At 40.6% G+C, this 23211-nt stretch overlaps 1 protein-coding gene across 1 annotated transcript in view; it reads left to right on the forward strand.

Annotated features, from left to right (window-relative positions):
• RSPO3 (R-spondin 3) overlaps positions 1 to 23211 on the forward strand; it is a 315395-nt gene that overhangs the window by 135666 nt on the left and 156518 nt on the right. The gene's annotated exons all lie outside the window — the stretch shown is intronic.

Raw genomic sequence — 23211 nt, forward strand, 5'->3', positions numbered from 1 at the left:
TGACATGTTTATGAAAATCAAACTATCTTCCATAATAATGCAAACTACTCAACAATAAATTAAGTTGCTGCATTATTGCATCCAAAGATTATTAATGATATTAGAATTTATAGTGAAGGTTGCAATGCTACCAACATTTTGCAATAATCTATCCATGGCCATAAATGTGTGGTGAGTTGATTCAATGCGACACCAATGGCATTCCTGTAGCTCTGTATAAGATGCCTGAGGTCACAGAGGATCCCTCAACACAGATATTGCAAGGGTTTTTAAGAGTCTTGTCTTCTGTTTCCCATCCCTTGTCCCTCCTAGAGTCTTAAGTTGCTTGCAATTAGTGCCTGAAGAGTAGAACATAAGGTGCCTTCTCTCTCCCTTGCCACTCCACCTTGAAGTGGTACAGAGAGAATAATCTGCCACAAAAGAAAGCCTCCCATGGTACTACCCACCCTAAGTAGAAGGATGAAATTCCTGGCAAGACATAGGATACTACTGCATACGTTCTGCCTAAAACTGCCACATGGGATGGACTAGGAAGAATGTGGGCAAAATGGCCTTTACTATGAAGCCATAACCACACAGGCCGTAATCCCACAAGCGTTACCACACATGCCTAAACCACGCATGTGCTTGAACCAAACAAATGTGTGGTTAAGCACTATGCATATCCGTGGTTCAGGCACACAGTGGTAACAGCTGTGAAAGGAAAGTAGGTTTTAGTGTTCAGGGTCAGGGGTCTGAATAATATTTAGAACAGGGCAGAGTAGGTTTTAGAGTTCAGGAAAGAGGTGAGGGGGGTCAGGTAGTTTTAAGACATGGCGGTGTAGGTTTTAGGGTTCAGGGTGGGTGTGCACGAACAGGGCACCACACATCTTTCTTCTTGTTTTGCCTTTTGCTAGTGCTACACAGCAGCAGCAAAAAGCATTGACAAACTCAGTAGGTGTGCATTGGTCACCAGAATTAACAACCTATTTATTTTCACAGTGTTTTTTTTTTTTAATTCCAAGCCACTGGCACCTGTTCACTATCGCCAGGCCTCGCCATAGTTTTGTTCTTTGTCCTTAGTCCGTTAGCTTCCCTCTGTTTTCTTTCTACACCTCTCCCTCACACTCCACCCCACCCCCACCCCTCGCACACCTCCTCTGGCCTCTCGCCTTGAATCAGGGAAAACGTTCAGGAAGGATTCCAAACGTGCTTTCATCTGATCAAACACAGTAGGACAGCCCAAACACTGTGAAATAGTTAACATACTATTCTCAGATTACAAGGACTTGTGAGGGAAGGGAAACATGCCCAGAAAAATGAATGTTTTACAAGTGAAACACATGTTAAAAGAAGATATTCGTGAAACCACACCAACACCCTAACCCTACGCCTATCAGTTTTGTCCCATTCACTGAACTTTCCCTCTGTGGCCATCATTATAAGAAGCCCATAATTTCTAATGAGGTTGGCAACCCTGCTGCAGTGGACATCTCTGGTAGAATCTGTAGGCTGGAATGGAGAATTAACAGGAGGAATGGAACCGGAATCTTAAATTCTCTCGTTCATTTTTCATTCTTTAGGGGATTTGCAGAGTTGAAATTGGAATCTGTTAATTTATGGGTGACACTTTCGATGCTCTAATCCTAAACTGATATTAAGTAGTTTGCGATTTTAGTCATGGGCAAAGTTTAAGATTGCTTCCCTTTTTATTGTCAAAGCTAAGCGATGCTTTTAAAAAGGTTCATAGATACCGTGTAATATCTTCACACTGATTTCTTGAGGCCTTCTTTGACATCCTTGTCTTTGTAGTTCTGTAGTGGTTTGAGTATAGTTCATACAAACCCACGTGGTTGCTTTTCATTCCCTCTCGCCCACTTTATGCTATTAAGGTCTGTCCTAAGGACAGCTTTAGGTACCTCACCAGCCTCATGTTTTCCAAACAAGCCATAACAAAATACATACTGATATGCGTACACAGAGGGGCTTTCTGTCAACCATCTTCATCTGTTGGCCTGTTTAAATACCGTTCACATTTTACTTCTACCGTACACAGACTACTGCATCCTGAAATGGCTCACCCTCTTCCGCCACTGACACTATTCGCTGTGAGTGACAGCATTTTGCTCTTGTACATGCGCAAGCCTGAATAAAAGTGAGTGTCATGGCTAAAAGGCCAATTTCTTCTTTCATTGATTTTTGTAGATGTATTCTTTCAAAGGTTCATTTTTTACTTATATTTTTATTTAAAAAAAACATGCACTCCAAAGTTTGAGGTCTATATTTTTAGTTGTAATTACCGTTAAGCTTTTAATGTCTATTGCTTATACTTGCAACATAAATAAGAAGGAAAAACTACAGCCCTGTCAAGTCAGACCTGATGGCTTTGCTAATGGTTGATTATGTTTTTTTTGCTATCTCTCTTTTAAACCATTTATAATTTGCCAACTTAGGCCAATCAGACATTACAAATTTCAATTCGAAAGTGAGGCTAGTTCGCGTTAATTAGATTTGCTAGATTTGAGACCCTGCCAGTAACAAATGAACACAATTAGGGCCAGAACTACAAGAAAGTGTGCATCGGTCCCGATGCGCCCTTTTTCTGCGTCACCCCTGCCCCACCTAACGACACCATGGTTGCGCTGAATGTATAATACGGCGTACCATGGCGGTCGTTTTCACAATAGCATCATAATTTATGATGCTCTTGTGGAGCTTTGCTGGATGCTAGTGCAGCAAAGCATTAGGGAGGCCAATGGGCTACTATGGGCCCATCACTTTAATGCCTGCCCCGAACAGGGTTTAAAATTGACAGAAAAAATGACTCTGTAATGAATCTGTAAGATTTCACTGCTCCATTTTTTGCAGCCTCTTTGCGTGGGAACGTCCCCCTTGCATACATTATAACTGGCGCAGGGATAATATGGCACAAGAGGTTACAAAGTGAGGCAATGCTAGCATTGCCCCACTTTGTAAATATGGCGAAGGAGAATGGCCTCCTTATTGCCACATTAGCGTAAAAATCTGATGCTAGTGTAGCGCTAAGAGGTTCAAGAGCATTGTAAATCTGGCCCCTAATGTTAATGGCTGACTCCTCCTTCCATTTTATATAGACTCGTGTGTGTGTTTTAGACAATTAAAAACAATATGAAATGTGATTTTTTTTAATGTATTGTGGTGCGTGGGTGTGCCTTTTTAACTAAATTACTTTTCGGAACATATACTCTTTTTGCGCCGTTCCTTCATGTCATCAACTCTGTAATCCAACCCTACCACACTCTAATGCCACCTACAAGCCCCAAACAACTCGGGTGATGATGTGAGTACGACAAACAAGTGCTACCTGCAATGGGGAGGTAAAGCAAACCAGGAAGTTTTACCATTCATTTAGTATGGCAAGAAATGCCACTAGTACTGGCCGGGTGAAATTTGATGACTTTTGCCCATTATGATTGAAGCTTGCATTGCAGATTGCTTATAATCTTGTTAACTTGTTGGGGGCATAAATTACATTTCAAGCTCTAATTACTGGATTCATTTCATAACCAAGTCTGTAAAACCAATGTCAAATCACAATAAATGTTCACTGTTGCTCTAAATCTGCAAGAATGTCTCTGTTACAGTCTTCAATCAGAATAAATTTGTCTGGGCTGCTCGGAATGTGCAATATTTGACTTAGCATCATCAAAACAATTGGCGGAGAAAGAAAGGAGCTTGTGTTATATTGATTAGAAGTAACATGTTAGAGTAATCTATAAATCTCAAATTAAATTCTGCCTGATAACAATTTCTCAGAGCATTAACTCTTTCCTAATAATTTCTATTAGACAGAGACTTTATCATTTCAATTGCTTTAACCTATACCTTTACATTGTTTTCATGGTTAATACCTTAATAAGGAAACCATGTTTGGTGTTTGCTCAGCAGATGTGAAATAGGATTTGCATTGGACCTGCTGCATAGTTGGCTGGGATATCCACTTAGAGTGGGTTTCACCCAAAGAACTGAGCAAGAATGCAATGTATGTGCCCACTCAGCTCTGCTTTAAGCACCAGTTTGTGATCGTCAGTTTCATCTGCTTGCTTATAGCGGAGTCGGAGAGTGTGTGAAGTTCCTACCTGTACCCTCCATGGTGAGGGTCCAACTCCTCCTCCTCAGTGAGAGAGCGTAGCCCTTCGTGGGTGCCAGTATCGTAATACAAAATGATGGGGCTCCCATGCACATATTCATTGGTGGTGTGTTGAATGGGGACCATGTGCAGGTTTGGGGGCTTCTGATAGTTGGGGCCCACCTGTGCTGTATGGTCTGCAGTGGCCTATGTTATGCCCTTCCTGGGTGCAGAGTCAGGCAGCACCACCCAGCACACTCATGCTGTCTAGCTCTGTGGCAAGGAACCCTAACTGGCTTTTTGAGCAGTATCTTTATTGATTTTACCCTGTTGGATGATCCCTAGGAGGCCTTTCTGGCCCTTCCAGCTTTCTCTACAAAGACTATCCGGAGAGGATGTTGGGAGTTGCATAATTTCTACCACTCTAGGATGGTGTGTATACTTGGCCTGATGTTATATATACAACCTTACACTGACTGATGTAAACTGCTTTACAGAGGAACCTTATGCCTCCTTCTGTTCAACAGAAATACAGCTTTGACCTAATGCAGTTGAACAACCGTCTAGTGTGGTCTAACTTTTCCCATATTAGTACAGGGAACTACACCACTATTTTACTTCCTACCCATGACTTGTTCAGCACCTTATTACAACTAATAAAAAAACATAAGGGCCTGATTTATGAAAAGTTAGCGCTGCCTTTGCGTAATTTTTTTACTCAAAAGCAGCGCAAACGTACAAAATATATTTGCGTCATTTTTTACTCACAAGCGGCGCAAATTTACAAAATATAACTATATTTTGTACGTTTATGCTGCTTTTGCGTCACAAAATTATGCAAAGGCGGCGCTAACTTTTCATAAATAAGGCCCTAAGGGACATATTTACGAGAAAGTGGCACACCAGCTCTGATGCGCCACTTTCCTTGCATCGTCCTGTGCCCCCCTAGCGTCACCATGGTAGTACTGTATTTACTATACAGCGTACCATGGCACACGTTAACACAATTGTGTCATAATTTATGATGCTATTGTGGCACTTTGCTGGATTAGCACCATAAATTGTGGCTCTAGTCCAGCAAAGCACAGGGAGGCCCATAGGTTATTATAAGAATGTCACTTTAACACCTGCCCTGAGCAGGCGTTAAAAATGACGGAATAATTGGCACAGTGAATTCTTGTAAATTTCACTACGCCATTTGTTGTGGCACAAAGGGTTACAAAGTGGCATAGTGCATGCATTGCGCCACTTTGTAAATGTGGCGCACAGTAAGGTCCGCCTTAGTTTAAAATAGAAATGAGGCTGGGGCGGTGTAAGGAGCTTGTTAATATGCCCCTAAATATTTTGTCTAGCCCGGAAGCGTTGACTGGTGACTACATTCACTGCTTTCTCTGCATTTAAACCCGAGTCGAAGCCGATCGGCAATCAAGAGCTTCCCATTGTGAAAGTCGCCTCTGGCTTTGAAATAGGAAACTCTTGCGCCAAACAAGAGAAGTCACCCGTACTCTCCACAAAGCTAACTTCTGAACTCTGCCGGCTAACAGATATCTGTGGTCCAGAGCTATGGTGACAGTAGGAAGGAAAAGCAACAATGTTGCGATGTATATCACTTCCAGCTGAAAACTTTTAGCTTGCCACACTAGACAGTAACCCCCACGATCTTTGTTATGAATGACATGGTTGAAAAACTGTTAGCAACTCAAAGCTTTTATGTGCTTCGAAGCCTGTAGCGCCAGGACTGTAAATGACCCATGTCTTTGCTGCTCAAGCAATTGATCAGTTTTGGTTTATTTGTTATCTTTACTCGATCATGCAAGAGGGCAAGAAGCATGTAATTTAAGCGGACTGTGCACCTGCGGTATGAAACAGCAGGCCTTCAGCAGGAGCAGTCAATCCAACGTGAAGGCAGTGATGGTGATTTTATTTCGTTTAAAGACGATTTTCTTCAAAATTGTATTCATAACCTTTGTAAACACGATAGCTTGGGATGGTGTTCGACTGACAGGGCAAGAACATTGTAAATGCCCCTTGACCTTAACACTCAATAGGTGTGCTTAAGCCTTAAAATCAGCATATTTTTAAGAGAAAACCGATTGTAATGATCTTTTCAGGGCCTGGAGGAACGTGAACAAATGACTGTAGGTGAGACCAGTGCAATATTCATTTTACATTTTATATTCGATGTCTATATTTGCCTTTTGGAATGGTGACTGGTTGATTTTAATGGTGATACTAACACTTAAGGTAAAATGGACAGCAAAATACTTTCCAATCTGCTTTTCTAAGAACTTTAGATGTTCCCTATTCTGATATAGCCCACGCTCACAATGTTGGTGTCTAGCCAAGGATTAGGGGAAAAAAACCTAAAGGAACTTTCATCAATAGTGTTAGGGTAACAACTGAATTTCAAGTGCAAACATTAGTGAAATGGTGTGGTGCGTAAGTGCACAGTATAGAACCAAGCTGCGGGTTCATCTTTTAAAATTATTTCAGGTGCACATGTACTAACTTTATGGCCCACACTCACTAAGACTTTGTATCAGCACAAATAGCCTCATTTAGAGTTTGTAGGTGGGGGTTACTCTTTCACAAACGTGACGGATATCCCATCCGTCCTATTATGATCCCATTATTGCCTATGGAGACTGTGACAGAGTAACCCGTCAGTCAAACTCTAAGTCAGGCCCAAAGTGTTGTAAATCGGACTATCCAGAGCAAAAAGTGTTTTGTGTTGGAAAGGTGCCCATTCATTAGTGCGAAAACTGAGGTGCTCTGAAAAGTCCTATTCATTAAAATAACCAGATGTGCCTTTGTATCAAGACCTAACATCTACTTGAAGCACATGTAAACAAGGGAAAATGTGTTCATTTCTTTAAAATATGCTGGATTATTATGCACAGCACTTATCAAATGTGTGGAACTGAGTTTCTCTATACATAGGAATTTATATTGAAAGAGTATGTTTCCGGTACAAATTATTGGCAGAAAAACACACATGCACCTCTGCACCATCAATGTGTTCTTCAAGGCAGTAAGCTTTTCTGAGTAGATCTTATTTCCACCATGTCCATTACTGTCTGCTCAATATGATATCTTCTTCCTGTTTTTGCAGCCACCTAATAAGCTTAATTAGACTTCTCATAGACCAGCTCAATAACTTTTGATTCCAACTCCTAGGTGGGTTACAAAACATACATAATTATTTCTTCATTGATTTCCTCTTTTCTAAGCCTTTAGTTGACAGCTAGTGATGTAGAAAGACCAATCTTTCAACAAATGAAATGCCATCTACCAAATGCAGCGAGTCAGTCTTTCTGATGTCTTCACTTTCAACCATTGTGTTTGTTGCAGCCATTGAACAGTATCACTTCAATGGATGTGCAATGGCTTGTATTTAAGGTCAGACCTACCGAGATCTATTTTGTTAGTGCTCAAAGTCATACCAGCAATGCTGACTTCCCTACCTGTGCTGGTTGGCAATTTGATAATACCTCTCTCCTCCACCCCCACTCCGACTTGGGAGGATGTTAATAGACAGGTCACTAATTGTTCAATGAACCCACTTCACAAAAGTAAATATACAGAGGTATTTAACTCATGTATTTTTTCACTACTGCCCCTTAGTGTCTCTCTCCACTTTTTTGCTATTCTCCATTTGCAAGAAGAGTTTTACATCTATGCCTATACTTTTATGTCTCCATCCCCTAAAATGAGGGAGTAAAACATTCATGATTATATTTAAAACCATAAAGTCACTGCCAGTAACTGCTTGACAATACTTTATGTTCTGCCTAGATGGCAAACAAATCTGCCACAGAAACTTCCACAGTGACATAGGGATGTCTCTTCAGCAATAGAAGCAAGGAATTTAGTAACGTTTCTTCTTTTTATTAAATAAACCTATTTTAATTTATGATATAACGTACATTTATTTAAAATATTTTTTATCAAACTGAAAATAATACAATTCTATTTTCTAGCACATGAACTCCTCAAATTAAATGTTTTTGTTTTAAATTTTAAAATAGTTTGCAATCTTAATTACATTCATATTTGTCAATATTAATATCTGAACCCCATTCAGAGGGCCAAAGTGCAAACTGGAGTTATGAGGCCCAAACATGGGGGTTGAAGAATTTTACTCTTGATGTCCAAGAGCTCGACCTACTCTGGATCCAGACCAACTGGACCAAGAACCCCTTCAGTTCCTGACTCTCAGGGGTAGTGCATGTTGAGCAATCCAAGGCTTTCTGAGAGGAAGGTAGGCACAAGGCGGTGAACACAGGCTCGGAACTCAAAATTCTCACAGCAGCATTGGTAAATGATTGTCCAGTCAAATACTTGGTTTTATGAAAAAGGAATATTTATATACAAACATAAAGTACAATATGACTTTCACATACAACCCACACAGATTCCTGAGATCAGGGTTCTAGGGTTTCATAGGTGGGTCCCTGAGTACTACTCTTGTCCAAACAGGACATTCAAGTTCTGAGTTTTTGGAGTCCCACTCCAACTCTTTATTAAAGTCAAAAGTGTTTTAGCACCACAGCACTATCTGACAAGCAGGTTTCACCTGCGCCATCTGGCCTGAAAACCGGTCTTACGCACATCACCAGCATCTGAGCAACCAGAGTCTCTGAATCAGCCTTCTTCATGGTCAGTGAAGCTGTAGCGGCTCACCCAGGTAAGTCTTTTACATGCTGCTGAGGCGGGCGGCTGTGAACAGGAGTCCTTAAGTTCCTGAAAAGCAGTCCTGCAGTGATCAGGGGTACTTAATGCACCTCTGATGCTTGGTAAGCTCCTTGGGTTTCTTCCAACGGATGAAGGGATTCGACAATCCTGATACTGGTCCTCAATCATGGCTTAGGCCTGATCGGGTCACCAAAGCAGCCTTCTTTCCCCTTACAATGGTCTCGACCAGACCATGCTTCTTGCTATGTCCCAGTGGCCCGCCCTGTCATATGGGGTCACTGTTCCAGCCCAATCAGCAAAGCAGCAATCTTCATGGAAGCCTCACCTGGCATACATGGTCACCAATTTGATTCCACACACAGGTCACCACCAGAACTGCACAGCAGTAATCTCCACAGAAGCCCCACTAAGCATATGTGGTCACAACTTGATACTGCACATGGATTATGGCCTGATTGGCACAGCAGCAGTCCTCAAGGTGGCCTCACCTAGAATACCGGGTCACTGAATTGTGACAACACAAAGGCGATGACCCAATTGGTGCAACAACAGTTACAGCTCACTTTACGCCAGTTCTCCTCTTTCATAAAGGAGTCTCTAAGTTTCCCTGCACATAGGCAATCACCCAATTGGTGCAGCAGTGCTCCTCACACCTCACTATGGGAATCCACTCACCAGAGTCCCTGCATTAGACCTTGTTTCCCCTAAGGCTCTCCTATCCCTAACATGACACTCTGGTCTTGGCAAGCAGGCAGGTGCTGGTGCTCAAGGGCAGGGGGTCTTGGATTCCGTGGGTGATGGACTCTCATCCAGTTGGGAGACCAGCAGGCCTTGGCCCTAAGTCATGGTCACAGGCAACAGACTTGCAGAGCTTATTCTCTTTGCGCAGCTCAACTGGCTGCTTTATATTTTACTTTTTTGGGGGTTTCAAGCTCCTCATATTATAGTCCATTTCCAGAAACAAAATTTGATTCAGAGTCTGAGACTGTAAACTTTTCTGTTGGGGGTCTGCTTCCTTTTGAAATGACCTCTCTTCTGTTCTTTATTCTTCCAGAAGACACTCTGTCACAGCAGGAGAGACTAGAAATCTGATGGCACCACAACATAGGTCAAGAGAGTGAATAGAGATACATATGACACCTGGATGACAGCCACAGTGATATGCGTATCAAAAGATTACTCTAGGGCCTCAGCCCTACTATTTATCATTCTCCTATCAGCCCCATCTCCTTCCTGAGATGTGCACAGGCCCCTTCCCAATGACCGCTCTCTGAATCAAAGATCACCCTTTGATGTGGAAGAAGAGGCTAGCTCTCTCCTTCGTCCAGTGTGTTCCACCCAACTTACAAAAATGCAGCAATACACAAATCTGTCTGGAGGATTCATCAACCTCCTCTCCTCATGTTTCCAGTCAGCCCTTTGTCTCCCAGTATGGAACCCATAGTTTTCCTTGTAGTGTACAATTCACAGGCACACAGACACTCAGCACATGCATACGTCATACACACACTTCACAGAGCTACATCTTTCATGTATTGTAACATTCACAGGCACACATACACTTTGCACATGTATACTAAACACACACTGCACAGTACTACACATCAAATCTATGTAGGCCAAGGTGAGTTCAGCACACAGTGGCGGAACTTTAAATGAGTGATCCTGTAAGCCTCAGTCCAGAGAAAAGGACTTGTTAACTCCTACTGATCACTACACAGTATGCTGCCACTACTCCACCTGTGCGTTTTAACTCCTGGCCAAGACGGTAGCCCTTCACTACTTTTAGCATAGCACTTTGGAAGCACCTCCTGTTGTAAAAAGACTCCAATCTGTTAAACAAATCTACAGTATACCATGCCACATAAGCATGATCTGTGTTCACCCTTGACAACAAAAATCAGCATTATGGATCCAGACATCAACACAGTTGGGGCACTCAAAGTAGATGTGAATGTCCATTGCCATGTGAAGGGCTTATCCACCTCAATAATTCATTTTTTTAAACTATTTTAAAATTACTTATCCACACTAATATTTTATTTGTATTTAATCTTTGGAAAACTTTGTAGAAAAGTATTTTTCGGTCACATGGTTTTTAAATGTGTAATATATTTTCAGAATTAGGTTTAATAAATCAAAATATATAATTATTTACGTGTGTGTGTGCAATTTTAAACATCAAAACTGTTAATTCATGTTACATTGCTTCTCATAATGTGTTATTTTGATTCCTTGCCATCCCTGTTTTAGTGGGAGTGTTTTGCAGTAACTGTGGTTGGCCATATATGGTACTTGGTTCACTGCAAGTCTGGGCAGAAGTACATTTACAAATGTTTTGTTTTGACATCTTTAGAGCTGTAGTAACATTGGAAGTCATATTCTGTGGACAGCATTTGTCTTGCTGTTATGTGGTTGTATGTCTTTGATTCGCAGTTCTCTCCCAACCCTGACCATAACGTTCTGTAAGCCTCTCTCATATAGTATTATTTTTCCCCTGGTTTTCAGTCCACTCCCTCTTGTCCCTTCTACATTTACTACTAAAGCATATACCTACATTTCCGAAAATCTTGAACACATTACAAACATGTGTATTTTATGGAGAGCATTGTGCAGGGAAAACAGAAGGCGCGGAGGTCTCCTGCCATAGATTGGTGAACTGCATTTAATAGAATGAGAATAGCACCATTTTACGTACAACAAACTGCACTTTGTGATTCAGGCCTATTGTTTTGAGTTCACATAAAGAAGGCACATTGATGCTTGTCATTTTGGGGCAATACTGATCACACATGTCCTCATTTCAAGTTTACCCTGAATTATGGGTGGTAAGGTATCTCACTTCAGGCCCGTGTTAAATAGGAAATAATGTGGAAATCAGTATTACTGGCCCGATTACTGCATGCTGGTCCCAACTTCCATGCCAGTTTTTGACCGAATATCCACCTGCTTTCAGCAGGTTGTTATGTGGCTGGAATTACTACACAAACATATAATTCTCATTTCGTCCTAAACATAACATGTGCATTTGTAAAGCGCACATAACCCATAGGTATCTTGGCACTGAATAACAGATGTTTATTGTTACCCAACTCAATGGTACTCATTTTATCGACCTCAGAAATTTTGGATGAAAGGCTGAGTGAACCCGCCAGGATTTGAACGTGTGACCATTAGGTCAAACACAGTTTTCTACAGTGGATGCATTAGTCCACTAAGACACCAGACCCAGCTAAAACAAGAGTTTACTGTCAAAGTGAGGATTACAACCAACTCAAAATGACAGTAATAGTTTCGTATTTCTAAACAGTAAAGATAGGAGATGAGAGTAGGGAATACAAGTGGACATTAAAGATGAAATATAGTGACAATTGCTGTCACCTTCTTAGAGTGCTTTCCGTCCACCTATTTATTTTCATCTTCCTACTGTATCCTAATGGAAGGACCATTTTTGTGTGTCTGCATAGTCTGGTTAAATTAAAGTTTCAGAGGTGAGGTATTGTCATTATTAGCGTCATCTGGTATGACATTTCAGGATTTATGGAGGGGAAAATGTATTGTACTGGTCTCATTATATGTAAATGTTCCTTAAACTCATCAAAAAAGGCAAAATGCCCTATTTAAAATTTGAGGGAGGTGGTGCACTACCATAAATTGGCTGTGCTCTTGCCTCACCATATTCTTTCACAGGGGCAGCTCCTCTGCTATGGCGGAGGAGCATCGACCTCCTTTCCATCAGGAGCAGCTGCAAAACCTTTATAGTAGAAACTTTATAAACTCTGTTATTTTTTTCTACTATAAAAGGGGTGGGGCCACAGGCATGACAGGGAAAGAGGGGGAGCGCAGCACTCCTCCTCAGAGAACATGCACAGTAGGCCCTCTCCAGGCCAGCAGCACAGCTGGAGAGAGCATGCAGAGGCTTCCAGTCTGCCTGGGAGCGCCCTGGCTGGGCACACCCAGCCAATCCTAACACTGCTCTGAACAGCATCAGGATTTTCCTCAGAGCAGGCTTGGAGCCTGTGCCTGCAGCTCCCCACACGCCCAGCTGCCCGCCCCTTTTTCCTCCCACGAGCCGCGCCTGTTCTCCCACTGTATTTGGAGTCGGGCAAAATGCTAAATTAGCACTGTTTGTGCATTAACTGGCTTGACCTGGTAGCCTGTCTGTCAAGGGACCACAACGTCACAATAATCATAGTCCCATCCACCCCTTTTGAAGGAAGTACCACCATCACTCATTTTCCCCACCCACGTCTGCCATGGAAGACATAGGCAGGGAACATATCACCTGGCTCCGATGAAAAAGGAAAAAACTACATTTGATTTGTTATTCGTATTAAGAAAACAAAATCATGTTTTTGGAGTTTATTTTCTTAATTCAAAAATAGATTTTCAAGCATTAATCATAGTGCCCCTTTAGGAAATCTTTAGTTCTGTGAAGAGAACTGCCACTACTGTCGTTTTGTTCACAGCATAGAGATCCCCGCCTACCTGGCTGGGATCTCTAAATAGGACAGGCACTACTTCACCACAATGACTGACACCATGCTCTCTGTCCCCTTGTTGGACCGGCAGACCAGCCACCAAGGTCTTAATAACTCCTACTAAAGTCTGCTGGACACAATAAGAAACATCTTTTATTTGTGTTCTTTTCTACACAATATACTTTCCAAAGATTGACATACAGGAAAGGACCTGGATCTATTGCACCTAATATCAAGAGATGACATTGTATACAAAATAATCCAGAATTGTACAGATAGATGCCTGTAGATCATGCTATGGAGGCAAAGAGGCAAACCTCTTTTTTTGACAGTTTCTGGAAGTAATATTGTCAATAATAAAAAACACTGTCAGACCCAATAGGTCTTGCTCATGCTACAGCTGTTGGATTTCTCAATGACTTGTACTGGAGCATTGCTGCTGTGTAGCATGGCTGAAAGTTAGAACAAAAGCACTATGTCATGACCAGTGATGTCCACAAGGGGTAGCGATCACCTTTTTTAGCATGGGGATATTCTTTACCTTCACAAAAATGTTTTTTAGAAACAAATACTAAAAACAGCTTATATAAACCAACCAGAAATTAAAATACATGTTTATGTGTCAGTCTATATTAATGGGGACAGGAAATGTGAGCCAAAGATGGCTCCCTGGGTAAAACACAAGTTAAGCAGTAATAACAAAAAATAAACAATAACCACCATCCAACTGGTGGAAGGGCTTTGATCCACTAAAAGTGGTCAGAAGTTCTAAAAAACAAGAAGATCCATGGCATAGTTCTTATGTCTGGAACTCACAAATATATAAAAGGTATTCAAGGTAAAAGAAATACTTGTTTAGCTATCTTACCACTGAGCTGAATTTCAATGTGCTGACCTCCAAAAGGACAGTGCCAAAAGGCCGTGCAGAGCAGGGAGTCCAGCACAGCGCTGACCGCATTTTTGTAGCATCTTGAAACCAGTTGTTGAAGGTTTTGGGTGCTTTTTTCCGGCATGACGGAAGAGGACATGCAATGAAGGGAGAAGAAAGAGCAAGCAGCAATGGTGGAGGGGATGGACATGAGAAGCAACAATGTAGGAGGAAAGGTTGGGGGGAGCCAAGAAAAGAAAAATAAGGCAGGAAGTGAGGTAGGAGGAAGTGCAACCCAAAAGAAAAAAAAGTACCTCTGGAAAAGGCAAGCACTGGAAGGACACTGGGCAAGGGATGCAGTACTTGAGAAAGAGGAAGTGGAGCCAGAACTTGCTGACCAAAGATAAGCAAGGAAAAGGAAATTACAGTGAAGCCAACCAATGGGCAGGCTCTAAGCTACTTGTAAGTAAATAAAGGCCCATATTTATACTTTTTTAGCGCCGCATTTGTGTCATTTTTTTACGCGAAAGCGGCGCAAACTTACAAAATACAGTTGTATTTTGTAAGTTGACGCCGTTTTTGTGTCAAAAAGCGGCACAAATGCAGGCATTAAATAAGTATAAATATGGGCCAAAATGTCTTGTAAGTGACAGAGTATTTGCAGAGTGAGGCAGGACCTCAGGTATGCCATCTGTGGAGAGTAAGGGGAAAAAATGTCAAAGAGGCGAAGGTGATGCTAAACATACCAAAGGGTATAAAAAGGCCTGCAGTGACCCCAAAATACTTACGGGTGCTAAGGTAAAGGCAGAAGAGTGTTTGGGCGGTTTGTGTGTGTCCTGTATGAAGGAAAAAGTTATTTTCGCGTAGCCTTTGCCACACTGAAACTTTACTGCACAGTCTTTCACACGTACCACTCACATAAGTATTTGTACTTTTATCACCTCGTACTTTACCACCCAGGTAACTACTTATTTAAATAGCATACATTTATGTTGCTTAGAAAAGTGTTTTATGGTTCAGAAATGGGTAGAGGTAAAGGGAGGCAAGGGTGACTTTAGCGTTTAGGGATGAGTCCAAATTTGCAGCGTAAGGGTGATGTTGTTGTCCAAAAGTGGGCAGAGGTAGAGGGAAGTAAGGGGTCCTTAGAGGTGAAGGGAGGAAAGGGTGATTTTAGGGTACAAGCGTGGGCAGGCATAAAGGGAGGTAAGAAAGAATTTAGGGTTCAGGATTTGGGTAGAGTTAAAGGGATATTAGGGTGATTTTAGGAATCAAGTGTAGGTAGAGGTAAAGAGAGGTAAGGGAGATTTTTGGGTTCAGGGATGGGAAGAGGAAAAAGTGAAGTAAGAGTGATATTAGGGTTCAGGGATGGGTATAGGTCAAGGGAGGTATGGATGATTTTAGGGTTCAGGTTTGGGTAGACGTCAAAGGAGGTAAGGGTGGTTTTAGGACTGAGGGTTGGAAAGAGGTAAAGAGGGGTGATTTTATTGTTTAGAAGTGGACAATGGTTGAGGGAGGTTAGGGTGATTTTAGTGTTCAGGGAAGCTTAGAGGTAAAGAGAGGTAAGGGTGAGTTTAGAGTTCAGGGATAAGTGGAGTTAATGGGGGTAAGGACATTTTAGGATTTGAGGGTAGAATCAGGATGATCTTAGGGTTGGGAAGAGTAGAGGTAAAGGGAGGAAAGGGTGATTTTATGGTTCTTGGGTGGGTAGAGATACAGGCAAGTAAGAGAAATGCTACAAAGTTCTCACTATCCTCACTATCCCGCAATCAAGTTGTCTAGAAAACAAAATAAAAAATAATAATCAGGTTGTCTTGAAAGCAAAACAAGAAAAAGCCCACAATCGAAATGTAAGAAGCATGGAAGAATACTAATCGAGAAATTAATCATTATATGGTCCATGCTCAAAGAAAGAAGCCAGCACACAAAGAAAAACTGGAAGCTGACACAGGCTCACATGTGCTCACCCATGAAAAGCAAGAAAATAAGAGTGGCAATGAAGCCAACCAACGGTACATAATGGGTGGGCACAAAGCCCTTTTTATGTTTTTTATGTAAGAAAAGATCCTTTCAAGCGACAGTGCATGCACTGTTTTAGGCAAAATCAGACAGTAGTTAAAAAATGTTAACATATATCAGCAAGATAAGTCAGTAACCTGAAAAGGAATGTAGAAGTCAAACATTTCACAAACAAGTTTGTAGAGCATTTCCTTCCAGGATTATATTCTCTATAACAAGATACAGAAATGGAATCGATAAACAGCTACATAGTAGAAATTATTATCAGCCCAGAAAAAGAGCCAGAAAATTCCACGATGGGTGAGGAAGTGGTACAGGACACATAGTACAGCTTGAGGTAGTCTGACATGGATACTTAAGGGAAAATTCTGGAAAAATGCAAAAAAAGATGCTGAATGGCCTAATACGACCCCATGTTTAAGTCATTTTTAACATCATGTATACCAATGCTTCTGTAATCCTGTTATGAATTCGATTATTTGTAAAAAATAGATGCATTATTAGAATTTATAACCACAGAATAAATCTTAGAACTCTTGCAGTCAAGAAAAGATATGCAAACTTATGAAAGCGTCTAGGATCATCTCCAACTTAAATCACAAATGTTCAAATAGCATTAAATATGAAATGGGTTAGATATATATTGGAGTCTAGACAGTTTCCATCATGAAAGTAGTTTCTAAAGAAAATAAATGTAGGTAATACTACCACATTGTGTCTTGTTTCTTGATTGCACTCTAGAGTTTGAGCTAGAGGAGAGATGTGACTCAGAAATAATCCGAAATAGGTCTGAATATCATAGCTGCCCTGCGTATGAGTATGCCAGTCCTTATTAAAATGGACTCCTATGCCCAGTGATCCCACCAATAACAAAGGATACAGCCATAAAAGAAGGGTGCACTCATAATGCACTTTAATAATTTTGTTCTTCATTTTTACACTCTGTAACAGCTGGTGCCCATCTCTTCCACCTCATAGCAATTAAAAACAATTACAATAGTCAACCTCTGCATAAGGCGATATATATGTACTGCAGAAAGCTTTGATCACTGTATCCATGTTGCTAATTAATTGTGTACATTTAGCTTTGCTATCACTTTTCCTACGAAACGAAGAAGAGTGTCATGCTCTAGTAATTACTTAGAGCTGTTCTTTGTTTTTTGAATGATCAATTTTCTTAGTACTTTCCACTTATCTATATGGGAGGGCCTTTGGTAATAAGGATACAATACAAATTAATATACTCTCTTTTGTACAATAGACAATTTTTATTATTATACCCCTCAATGAAAAGCCAATGCTGGCCATATTGATAAACAAGGTGGACCCTGTCTTACCAAAATGCCATGATCTCCTAATACGACCATCAGGTAAACAAGTATCTTTTCTTCTGTTGCAATTTGTTTGGCAGTGGTAGATATAGATATTTGGTGGATAAATCTCAAAATGTATTTCTAGTTGCAGGTTGTGGGCATTGGTACTTATTTGTGGGAACAGGGTCTTATATTTTAAGATAAGACTTTGACCCAGAGAAAGAGGGAGAAAGGCAGAAAGGGTTAAAAAAGAGTCAATAAAAATAGGAAAACGATGAGGAAGGGAGAAATCAAGAATGATATAGAACACTCAAACTTGAAAACAAGACCGAGAGCTCTTGATTACAAACTGCCAAGGGATCCTGCTAATCCCAGTGTTATGGAAAGAAGATATGAGACTCAATGTTTGTGATCTGATTCCTACATGCTATTTCCTAGTCTTTAACCTGGGATTTTAGCAGTAAACCCGCAGGTTACTGGTACCATCAAAATTATTGAACCACAAGTTAGACTTACTAAGCATTGTGTAACTCACTATAGTTTAGAAATATTACACCTCTATACAGGAAGATAATTAGAAAGAATTATAATTGGTCCCCTTATGAGTTCCCAGTTAACTCTGTGAGGAGTTACCGAGGCTAAAACAAATGATTCTGGCTTTTATCTATGTGGGAGTTATCAGAATCATGAATTAAACGTCCCAGAATGGGAACTAAAATGTCAAACATAGAATTGCTAAGTCTATCTTTTCCTAGTTTTTCCACAATTCTGTGGAGTTTAATGTCATTTCCATTTGCTACGTACTCTGATTCAGGGGTTGTAGGTAGTAGGCACATGCACTGGTTTTCAGTCTTTGGGGCTCATCACAAAACATTTTTATCTGTTACAATTTCAGATCCTTGGTGATAAGGCTGGGGGGTGCTTGCTCCAAATTAATTTCACCACCATATTAGAAAAACATAATTCTAAAATTGTGAATGTTTGACAGCATTTGTGCATATTTGTAGTGTGGTATTTTGTCGCAGTGGTAACCTAATCTGTTTTTTTTGTGCAGCTGTGTTTTTGTCCACTGTTCATGCAATATGATTATGGTGCACTGTACAGCGGTTGTTGTGGTGTTTTCTGTTTGGATGTTTTGCTGTTATATTGCTTTGTGAATGTTATTGTGCTATGTTCTGTTGTTTACTTTATATATGTCAAAAAATACTGCTACATTTCCAGCCAAAAACAGCACATTACTTTAAAGTTCCAAGGCAAGCAGCAACTTACCACCGCCTTTGATGGTAAAAGAGTGCTACATCTGCTTTTTAACTTCTTATAAATTCAGCCAGCATTGGGCATAGACTGAGTTTAATCTTAGTGCTCACAAAACTTGCATGATGTGGTATGACCCTTTGTCTTATTTATATCACCAGACTTTGTCCAACAGCAAGTGAAAGAAAATCAGGAAAGGGCAAACAGTAAATAAGAGAGGAAGCATGGATGAAAAACATGAAAGACTGATAATAAACAAGAGTAGATTGGAAAAGTAGTGTGATGGATTAAGAAAGCATGATTAGCAATCAGGACTAGGCAATGCTGATATTCGGCAACTCCAGTCAGTGTGGGTAGCGAGCTCCAAGGAACAAAATAGGTCTTTGCAGTAATTTATTTAACACACATTTCTTTATATGGTTGGTCATTGCTCCCTGGTTAGGCAGCTAGAGGATGTTTGTGATTATTAACATATGAAGAAGCTACACATTTTCCAAACTGGCTTTAATGCGCTGTGGATTGTCATCTTTAGATGGGTGGGAGGAATTCTCAACCACCCCGTTCTACGACACCACTCACTCACCAACTAAGAACAAGTCAGAGGAAGCTCAAAAGTTCCCAGGCACCGTCGGAAGGTGCTGAAACGTTTGGTCTGAAAAGTTGAGTCGAATTTCTCAGGAGCTTGAATAGCCAGCGACTGACATAATGCAAGCATTCAATGGTCTGCTCTCAAATGGTCAGCAGACCATGAATTGTCAAATTCACTCTAGATCTGTCATCCTTTCGAAGATTAACCGACCTGTTTAATTGTTAGTTGTTCTGTTCTAAAGAATGGTTAAAACAAGTGAAGCTTGTTGGATTACTTTGCGGAGCAGGCCAGGTCGAGGGTTATGACTATAATCACGATTCATTTTACTATTTAAAATTATGCTTTGGTAAATAATGTATAATGCTGCATAAACACGTACCTTACCTTTTTCACGATTCTCTTTTTCTGTTTTTGCTGAGAACAACGTCCGGAAAATATACACCAGCGCTCCCTCACATACTTTTTTTGCTTTACCAGGTGCCACTAAATGTACAAAAACGGCAATATGAAAGAGAAAAATCTGCAACTGGTTGGTGGATGTTTACTCTGAAAAACTGCATTAATGAATACGGAAATACCTGTCCACATTCTGGATTTCTGCTTGTAGAAATGCAAGAGCCTGGGGAAACACATCTATATTCAATGTGGGTCTGGAGAAAGGGGTTTCCCTGTCAAGACAAAAACTACAACCTGCTGGGGTTTAAGGAATACAAAAATGTGAAACAACCCATTTCATTGTCATTTTCATCAAATATTCCACCAGTTGGAAATCCCATAGGAAATAATGTTGCACAGTGGATTACTACTGAAAATCTTCAACTTTCATAACTTTACAAGAGCATTTCTTGGATTCTGTATAAACATTTCCAGTTATTAGAAATTTACTTTAAATGTAGGAGAAAGTTACAAAAGTAGACCTCCAATGTTTTGTGAATATGGCTATTTATCTGCAAACAAAGACGGCAGTGTGCCTTATCGTGACCCAGAACTGTTTGCGATGTATGGCACTCATATTAAGATATACAGGAAAATGTCTAGCCTCAAGAAACCATACTTGGTTTAGTAGCCAAGATGTTTGATGCTGACCTTGGGATACTGTATTTTCACGTACTGGCAGGGCATGAAACAAAATGATGCATTCAGTGGGGGTTTATAGAAGAATATTTGGAAGCCTTTGCAGAGATCTCAGGTGTTTGAATACAATTTTATCTTCTGCTTTGCACAGGTTGATATAATAAATGATATATATGTATATATATATATATATATATATATATATATATATATATATATATATATATATATTATTTTAAAGTGTGTTGCTATAGCATAGATTGTCTGGCTTAATCAAGTTTCTGCGTGGAAGATAGGCGATGCCACGGTGTGAGCTTTTCATTGACTATTTTTTCTATATTTAATTTGGGCATGCTTTTAAATCTCATTCTGAAAATATTTCTTTTAAGCAAAGATTAATTTCAGTTCCATGAAAACAAAAGGCCTTTGCTGCACTGCATGAAATGGAGAGGTCAGGAATGTGCCATAGCAATCAAGATATGGCGCATTCCTGGTCTCTCCTTGAATGGCCCACTTTTGTCTGTCTAGCACCAACACAGGCATGGTGCAGGGCTGCCTATGTTGCAGGTAGGATTGTCTTTGTGCAGGAAGGGACAGCTTCCAGCACCCAAACAAATTTTTAAGGCTTTTTTCTCTTTCAACGTGTGCTGCAAAAGGCAGCACACGTAAAAAGAGGAATAAAATAAGGCGAAATAAAGATATTTCTCCTTCTTACTCCTCCTGTGGGAAGGCATAGAATGTTGACACATTTTCAGGACTACCACTCCTGGTAAATCTGGGAATGTGCCAAAATCCATGGGCATATGCATGGGAACACCAACGCCCTACCCATGGAACACCTTCCCAGGGCAGAGTAATGCAAGGCAGTGACTTATGCTTCCTTGAGTTACTTCAGATCTACCAAGTACTGCAGGTCTAACCAAGGTGGTCTTGCATAATTTGGTAAATCTCATCTAGATATTGCGTCGCCCTTGTTTTACATTGTGTGGCTCAATGGCGACACAAAATGTTTATAAATATCCTTGTTAGGCAGGAAAAATAGTTTGGTATTTCTGTTATATACTGTGATGTGCAGCCTTGTGAGAAACAATTCTGAAGCCTGGGGCAAAAACTTATGCGGCGCCCTCTGGATGCTTCTTCCATTTTTGCCTGGTGCCGGAGGCATCTGTTTTTTTCTAAGTATTAATTCCAGGAAAAGGGAAACTATGGAGGGAAATTTACTAGGTTTTGACGCAAATCAATGCTTCAACCAAAATTGCTGTCTTGTTTTGGAACAAAGGGGGAGTGGCGTAGGACAGCTCCATATCCACTAAGACATGATGCTGCTTCTCTCTCCCCTCCACAATTTCGGCAGCTGTGGGCCAACGAACAAATCCTTGCAGCTTTGTGCAAGGGTGTGTGCATTTTGTTAAGCATATGTTTTGTTCTGGAAGGAGTGTTTTCCAGTACAAAACAATGCCTAATACTTATCCCACTGTATCTTGTAGTACACATGCAAAGTTTGAAAGAGAATGAAGAAATTAAAACATTTCTCATTCATTACGCCTGCCTTGAGGCATACTTTTTAGGCATACGTTTTCCTCTATATTTGTGGGTAGCTAGCGATTTGTGTCAAAATCCTTGGGTACTTGCATGGGAATGCCCATGTACCACCCATAGAACACCCCCCTTGATACAATGTAACACGAAGTATGCTAGCGCATTGGGTATTGGTCATCTTTCCAACACAAATCCTGATTTGGATTGGAGAGTAAATACCACCACAGTGATTTGCCCCAGGATTGCATTACAAAGTAAAGCAAACCCAGGGCAAAGGTTAGTACATTTTGGCCATGCAGTCTGTGAGATCTATTACTATGGCCACATTAGTTGTCTTTTTGTTACTGAAGACTGCATATTTGCTTTGATGACATTTGCTGAAGTGGTGTGGAGCCCGGAAAAGATAGGGACTCGGAACATAATGACCCTATCTGCCTTAAGAATTTACAAGCTGCAGAGTGATGCATAATTCTGATTTCCAGACCCTCTAACCCTGATGAAGGAGAGCGATGGTTCCTACATGGTTCACACAGCCACTTAACATTGTATAAACGCCCATGGTAAGCAAGGAACCCTAACCGAATGCTAAGCCAGTTATGACCATATACCTTCAAAGACTGTGCATTAACAGTTAATGGCCGAGGCTATCAAAGTCAAGAGGAGTAATATTGCGACGGCTGGCTGCCCCTTATATTTCATTGACAGATATTGCTCCAAGATGTCTAGTAGTACTATTCAAAGCTGTTGTTTTCGTACCTGCCTAACTTTCAACTGGACGGCTAGTAGCGTACATTTTAGACTGTGTATGCCAAGTGGCTATTTTCCCTAGTGCTTGGAAAAGTAAAGTTAATATGTGTCTATAAGTCTGTGTATTATAAAAGTGCAATTGTATTCAATACAAGTGTTTTAGCTGCTTCCTTCACTATGTGCTCAAAGGATATGTATTTTATCTTCATAATGCGTGCTGGCAAACATTTGCTTTGGCATAGTAGTGCCAAGAGAGGGAAACTATCCCTGGCTATTGCAAGAACTTGGCCTGCATGGAACAACGTCAAAGGAACTTAGTGCAATATTTTATGGTGCACAACTCAGAATGAATAAAAGGCAAACTCTGCTCTCTGTTTTCAAGCTGTACGGTCTTAAAAATCTAGCCCTCACTCTGAGAAATATTGGATTGCATTAGTTCACTTTACCCACTGCAGTTGCATAAGATCAACCACTCGGCTCGTCAATGCCAATAAGTCAAACTTTAAAGGAATGTTGTATGGTAATGTGAAGCATTAAAACTAAATTGC

The sequence above is a fragment of the Pleurodeles waltl genome, chromosome 5 (genome assembly GCF_031143425.1).
Source record: "Pleurodeles waltl isolate 20211129_DDA chromosome 5, aPleWal1.hap1.20221129, whole genome shotgun sequence".
Classification (NCBI taxonomy): Eukaryota; Metazoa; Chordata; class Amphibia; order Caudata; family Salamandridae; genus Pleurodeles; species Pleurodeles waltl.